Source organism: Anabrus simplex, chromosome 4 (assembly GCF_040414725.1).
Source record: "Anabrus simplex isolate iqAnaSimp1 chromosome 4, ASM4041472v1, whole genome shotgun sequence".
Taxonomy (NCBI): domain Eukaryota; kingdom Metazoa; phylum Arthropoda; class Insecta; order Orthoptera; family Tettigoniidae; genus Anabrus; species Anabrus simplex.
This window is the reverse complement of record NC_090268.1, coordinates 323,637,659-323,645,060: the sequence shown is the minus strand read 5'-3', so window position 1 is coordinate 323,645,060 and position 7,402 is coordinate 323,637,659. Positions and strand designations below refer to the sequence as shown.

The 7,402-nt window shown below is 40.6% G+C and overlaps 1 non-coding gene across 1 annotated transcript; it reads right to left on the bottom strand.

The window, feature by feature from the left end:
• Positions 1 to 1,674: 1,674 nt before the first annotated feature.
• TRNAD-GUC (transfer RNA aspartic acid (anticodon GUC)) lies at positions 1,675 to 1,745 on the bottom strand. The gene has a single exon. It is a non-coding gene; the product is annotated as a tRNA-Asp (tRNA).
• Between the last annotated feature and the right edge of the window lie 5,657 nt (positions 1,746 to 7,402).

The window sequence follows — 7,402 nt, the reverse complement described above, 5'->3', positions numbered from 1 at the left end:
AAATTAAGAAACTAGATTTCCACTTCCGGAGGTGCAAATGGCCCTGAGGTTAACTCATCCTACACCAAAAATGAGTACCAGGTTAATTCCTCGGGAAAAAGGCGGCCGGGCGTAGAGATAACCACTCTACCCCACCAAGCGCCGAGGTTACGAATAGTGGAAGTGTCTACCTTCCACCCCTCCCAGGGCCTTCGTGGCCTGTACGGAGATGACTTTACTTTGTTTTTACATTAGTTTAATTCTTTCCAGACATTTTTATTAATGTTTAAACTAATCCATTTTTTGCGTATGAATGAGAAATTCCTTTCTTGGTAATATTTCATCCCTTTTTAGGTCTCTGATGAGAGAGACAGCGTGCTTGAGATTCAAAATTGCAAAATGTTAACAATTACATCATTCACGAAAGGATATGTACCTCTCCTTGTCTCTTGGTTTCCCAAAATTTGTGCTTTTGATTTGTATGTATTTCTAATAACACTCATACGTAACAGTAAATTTGGGTCTATGCGAGTTGTCTCGCAATAAGGGTGAGCTTGCATTCATGAGATGAAAGATACGTATCCATCCTTCTTTCCAGATTTCCCCTACATTGTTTCATTCGTATATTCCTAATATCCCACACATAATTCAGTAAATGTAAGACCTATAGTGATCGAGCAAGTTGACTACGTGTTACGAGTCGAGTAGGTGTAAACGTACGCCTTTAGGAGACATACGTCTTCGATCTTCAGAGAAGGATTCCCGAGTATCGCTCTCCACGATTTCCCATTTTTACACCAGTTAAATGTTGCTAACTAAAACCACGGTTTGCTTTCTTTCAGTAATCTGGAGATAGTGGGTTTGAGCCCCACTGTCGGCAGCCCTTTCCGTGGTTTCCCATTTTCACACCAGGCAAATGCCGGGGCTGTACCTTAATTAAGGCCACGGCCCATTCCTTCCACTTCCTAGGCCTATCCTATCCCATCGTCGACATAAGACCTATCTGTGTCGGTGCGACGTAAAGCAAATAGCTTTCTTTCAAATCTCTGCCATTTCCTTTCCCATCGTTACGAAAGGGCTGCATAAATTAGTGTGACGCTAAATCACCCCAAAAATATATATTCGTTATCGAAGTGAAGTAAATTATATACTGTTAAATTTCTAAAACGATTAACTTACATGTTAATATTTAATTTTAATCTTAATCTTAATCTGCTTACCCTCCAGGGTCGGCTTTTCCCTCGGACTCAGCGAGGGATCCTACCTCTACCGCCTCAAGGGCAGTGTCCTGGAGTTTCAGACTTTGGGTCGGAGGATACAACTGGGGAGAATGACCAGTACCTCTCCCAGGTGGCCTCACCTGCTATGCTGAACAGGGGCCTTGTGGAGGGATGGGAAGATTGGATGGGGCAGGCAAGGAAGAGAGAAGGAAGCAGCCGTGGCCTTAAGTTAGGTACCATCCCGGCATTTGCTTGGAGGAGAAGTGGGAAACCACGGAAAACCACTTCGAGGATGGCTGAGGTGGGAATCGAACCCACCTCTACTCAGTTGACCTCTCGAGGCTGAGTGGACCCCGTTCCAGCCCTCGTACCACTTTTCAAATTTCGTGGCAGAGCCGGGAATCGAACCCGGACCTCCAGGGGTGGCAGCTAATCACGCTAACCACTACACCACAGAGGCGGAAAAAAATTATCCCGCATCGGCCGGGAACCGAACCCGGGCCGCCCGCGTGACATGCGAGCATTCTACCACTGAACCACCGATGCTCATAAATTTAATTCTTTTCAAAAGTACTAATGTTATGACATTGTAAGATGCCAAAAACTATTGGAGATTGCGTCTCAATTTACGTCTAACGAAACAAAAGGTTCCGATCATCACCTGATATTTCCATATAAGAAGAGCCAAGTTCTATCTACGGTAAAATGTTGAAACAACACGTTATTTATGGTTATGTTCCAAACTCATTATTCTCTTGTAATCGAATAAGACTGTTAGGATACATCTAACTCAAAACCTAACCAGAGGATGTTCCTAAAGAAAACTGTGATGCCTACGAATGCACAATGTCATGCTATAAAGAAAAAATTAAGTTAAAATCCATATAAATAGTTGGTCTTATGGTCGGAGGAGCTCGAGCCATGTTTGCACAGTTCTGTAAGCTGATCAGATTGGATAACACATGTATGAATATGGTGACCTTAGTGGCTGCAAACAGTTCAGTTCCTATGTTGAGGAATCTTAAATTTGTACAACTGTTATGTTATATCCGGCCCCGTGGTGTAGAGGTAGCGTGCCTGCCTCTTACCCGGAGGCCCCGGGTTCAATTCCCGGCCAGGTCAGGGATTTTTACCTGGACCTGAGGGCTGGTTTGAGGTCCACTCAGCCTACGTGATTAGAATTGAGGAGCTATCTGACGGTGAGATAGAGGCCCCGGTCTAGAAAGTCAAGAATAACGGCCGAGAGGATTCGTCATGATGACCACACGACGCCTCGTAATCTGCAGGTTTCAGGGCTGAGCAGCGGTCGCTTGATAGGCCAAGGCCCTTCATGCCTTCATGGGCTGTAGTGCCATGGGGTTTGTTTGTTTGTTTGTTTGTTTGTTTGTTTGTTTGTTTGTTTGTTATGTTATAACTGACAAGCGCAGCTCAACCTAGCATTTGATTATAAGATGTACTGTATGTTTAGAATGGTTTGTTTACGGGGCAGTCTCTAATTAGAGGAAGCTGAACGCCATATTCTGCCAATAATAATAATAATAATAATAATAATAATAATAATAATAATAATAATAATAATAATAATAATAATAATAATAATAATAATAATAATAATAATAATAATAATAATAATAATTCCGGGAATATCGTGGAACGCAGAGGTGCAAGAAGGTGCTGGGGTGAATGGGCGGACAAGGAAATGACCAGAGCATTAGTTAAAGCACTAAATTTTAAAATTTCATTTCTTTCCTTTTTAATTTAAAAATTTCATATATTTGGAACACATAACAGTTAAATAGAAATGAGCTCATCAGGTCTAATAACAACAGTGGACTATAAGTCCAAAAATCAGGTACAAGTGCTAGAGAGAATTATCAACACGACAATATACAATGGATGAGCATTATAACAACGAACAGGTACACTCTGTTATAAGAGCATGTTTGCTCCACTCACATCGTCTAGGAGTTTGAGCTCCAAATGTTAATAAAGTCTAGGTTTCATACAAGGTAATGCTTGACAAATTTTACAGTCGTTTCTGATCAACAGCTTTTACACATTTTTTCTATAAATAATTACAATTTAAACAGGGGCAGTCAGTGCCCATTCTAAATGGCCTTAATGTAAATAGAAAGGGATTTAACATGATCGGACACGAAAAAAAGACTAGAAGGCGAAACAGTTGCACTACTTTTAGAAAAACTCTTAAAACCTTAAGTGAGCTTATGGCCCGAAGTTGCAGAGACTAAGCCTATTTTACAGTGAATAAACGAGAAACATTAAATGCCAAAACTGTGTTAAGAATTTAGAGGTTTCGAAAATTTTAGTCACCCCATACCAAGTTGCATTGGGATCAACAGAGGTATTCAAACTTTGTTCCCTTTGTTTACATGTTTCCCAGCCGGGATTTGAACAGAGTTCTCATACTTGTCAAAAATCTACATTTAAGCCGTTAAATTAGAACTTTACATGCAATTAAAGAGGTTTGAAACCTTCCCTTCAAGTTATCTGCCGGAGCTATCACATGTTTAAGAAAATTCTGCAATTACCTTGTTTTGCTGGGCCTTCTGAATGCCGACCTGCGGCCTCTGCCTCCGAATAACACGTTGCACGCACTGAACTGGAGCGATGAAGATGACAATAGGGCCTTAAAGCGAGGGAAAGTTTCCAGAACTCTTTACAGATAGGCTGGATAACTGTTCACACCCCCAATTTTAATTATATAGAGAAAATATTCCAAACATTCCTGATTGGTGAATAACTAGGGAAGAAGGAAGCAGTAGGAGTGTTAACAAATTTGATATATGAAAAGAACAATCTGCAAAAACTTAAGTTAACCAACGTTGAAAATTGAAATTTCCTAAAGAATTTGTTGTCCTAAATCCCGCTACAGGTGACACTTCGGCTGAAGGTAGAGATATCTAGCGGTAGAAGATCCAAATATCTTGTATATCAATAGTTCAAGTTCCATAAGACAGAAGGACTTATAGAAGGCGCTCAGTTTAACAGGACGGAGGAGGTCTGCCGCCGGTACAATAATAATAATAATAATAATAATAATAATAATAATAATAATAATAATAATAATAATAATAATAATTTTAAGCAAGCCTCGAACCTATGGGAGTAACGGAGTCCCACTCCCATTTGACAGGCGAGGGACTCCTTGGAAACAACTCGGCGAACGAAATGGAATTCGACGGGGAGCTATCAATATTAATGGGGCTTATGGAAGAAAGAAAGTAGAACTGGCTGAGTCAGCAAAGAGGATGCATCTGGAACAGTAGACATTAAGGGGAGATAACGAGGAAGAGATAGGAGTTGATAAAGTGTTCTTGACGGGTGTTAGAAAGGGAAGGGCAGAGTCTGGGGTAGGGCTCTTTATCAGGAATACCATTGCACGCAACATAGTTTCTGTTAGGGACGTAAATGAGCGAATGATGTGGGTAGATTTGTCAGTTGGAGGAATTAGGACTAGAATTTTGTCCGTGTATTCACCATGTGAGGGTGCAGATGAGGATGAAGTTGACAAGTTTTATGAAGCATTGAGTGACATCGTGGTCAGGGTCAACAGCAAGGATAGAATAGTGCTAATGGGCGATTTCAATGCGAGAGTTGGGAATAGAACTGAAGGATACGAAAGGGTGATTGGTAAATGTGGGGAAGATATGGAAGCTAATGGGAATGGGAAGCGTTTGCTGGACTTCTGTGCTAGTATGGGTTTAGCTGTTACGAATACATTCTTCAAGCATAAGGCTATTCACCGCTACACATGGGAGGCTAGGGGTACCAGATCCATAATAGACTACATCTTAACAGACTTCGAATTCAAGAAATCTGTTAGGAATGTACGAGTTTTCCGCGGATTTTTCGATGATACCGACAACTGCCTGATCTGTAGTGAACTAAGTATCTTTCGTCTGCAAACGAATAAGGGTAGAAAATCTCCAGCACAGGAAATTAGACAGAAGTACATGGATATGATTAGTGAGAAGTTTCAAACAGTAGACATTAAGCAGGTTCAGGATATAGAAAGTGAATGGGTGGCATACAAGGATGCTGTAGCAGAAACAGCAAGGGAATGCCTAGGAACAACTGTGTGTAAAGATGTGAAAAGGCGAACATCATGGTGGAATGATGAAGTGAGAGCAGCTTGTAAACGTAAAAAGAAGGCTTATCAGAAATGGCTCCAAACAAGCAGATGCAGACAGGGATTTGTACGTAAATGAAAGAAACAGAGCGGTATAAATAGTTGTTGAATCAAAAAAGAAGTCATGGGAAGATTTTGGTAACAACCTGGAAAGGCTAGGTCAAGCAGCAGGGAAACCTTTCTGGACAGTAATAAAGTATCTTAGGAAGGGAGGGAAAAGCGAAATGAACAGTGTTTTGAGTAATTCAGGTGACCTCATAATAGATCCCAGAGAATCACTGGAGAGGTGGAGGGAATATTTTGAACATCTTCTCAATGTTATAGGAAATCATCCTGGTGGTGTTGCAAACAGCCATGCTCATGGGGAGGAGGAAAATGATGTTGGTGAAATTATGCTTAAGGAAGTGGAAAGGATGGTAAATAAACTCCATTGTCATAAGGCAGCAGGAATAGATGAAAATAGACCTGAAATGGTGAAGTATAGTGGGAAGGCAGGGATGAAATTGCTTCATAGAGTAGTAAAATTAGCATGGAGTGTTGGTAAGGTACCTTCAGATTGGACAAAAGCAGTAATTGCACCAATGTATAAGCAAGGGAACAGAAAGGATTGCAAAAACTATCGAGGTATCTCATTGATTAGTATACCAGACAAAGTATTCACTGGCATCTTGGAAGGGAGGGTGCGATCAGTCATTGAGAGGAAGTTAGATGAAAACCAGTGTGGTTTTAGACCACAGAGAGGTTGTCAGGATCAGATTTTCAGTATACGCCAGGTAATTGACAAATGCTACGAGAGGAATAGGCAGTTGTGTTTATGTTTCGTAGATCTAGAGAAAGCATATGACAGGGTTCTGAGGGAAAAGATGTTCGCTATACTGGGGGACTGTGAAATTAAATGTAGATTATTAAAATCAATCAAAGGCTTTTATGTTGACAATTGGGCTTCAGCGAGAATCGATGGTAGAATGAGTTCTTGGTTCAGGGTACTTACAGGGGTTAGACAAGGCTGTAATCTTTCACCTTTGCTGTTCGTACTTTACATGGATCATCTGCTGAAAGGTATAAATTGGCAGGGAGGGATTCAGTTAGGTGGAAATGTAGTAAGCAGTCTGGCATGTGCTGACGACTTGGTCGTAATGGCAGATTGTGCCGAAAGCCTGCAGTCTAATATCTTGGCACTTGAAAATAGGTGCAATGAGTATGGTATGAAAATTAGCCTCTCGAAGACTAAATTGATGTCAGTAGGTAAGAAATTCAACAGAATTGAATGTCAGATTGGTGATACAAAGCTAGAACAGGTCGATGATTTCAAGTATTTAGGTTGTGTGTTCTCCCAAGATGGTAATATGGTAAGTGAGATTGAATAAAGGTGTCGTAAAGCTAATGCAGTGAGCTCGCAGTTGCGATCAGCAGTATTCTGTAAGAAGGAAGTCAGTTCCCAGATGAAACTATCTATACATCGGTCTGTTTTCAGACCAGTTTTGCTTTACGGGAGCGAAAGCTGGGTGGACTCAGGATATCTTATTCACATATTAGAAGTAACAGACGTGAAAGTAGCAAGAATGATTGTTGGTACAATTAGGTGGGAACAATGGCAGGAGGGTACTCGGAATGAGGAGATAAAGGCTAATTTAAGAATGAACTCGATGGATGAAGCTTTACGCTAAAACCGGCTTCGGTGGTGGAGTCATGTGAGGCGAATGGAGGAGGATAGATTACCTAGGAGAATAATGGACTCTGCTATGGAGGGTAATAGAAGTAGAGGTAGACCAAGACGACGATGGTTAGACTCGGTTTCTAACGATTTAAAGATAAGGGGTATAGAACTAAATGAGGCCACAACACTAGTTGCAAATCGAGGATTGTGGAGACGTTTAGTAAATTCACAGAGGCTTGCAGACTGAACGCTGAAAGGCATAACAGTCTATAATGATAATGTATGTATGTAATGTATGTATAATAATAATAATAATAATAATAATAATAATAATAATAATAATAATAATAATAATTTATTCACTAAAATCCACACACCCTTCTCCCACGTCGTATT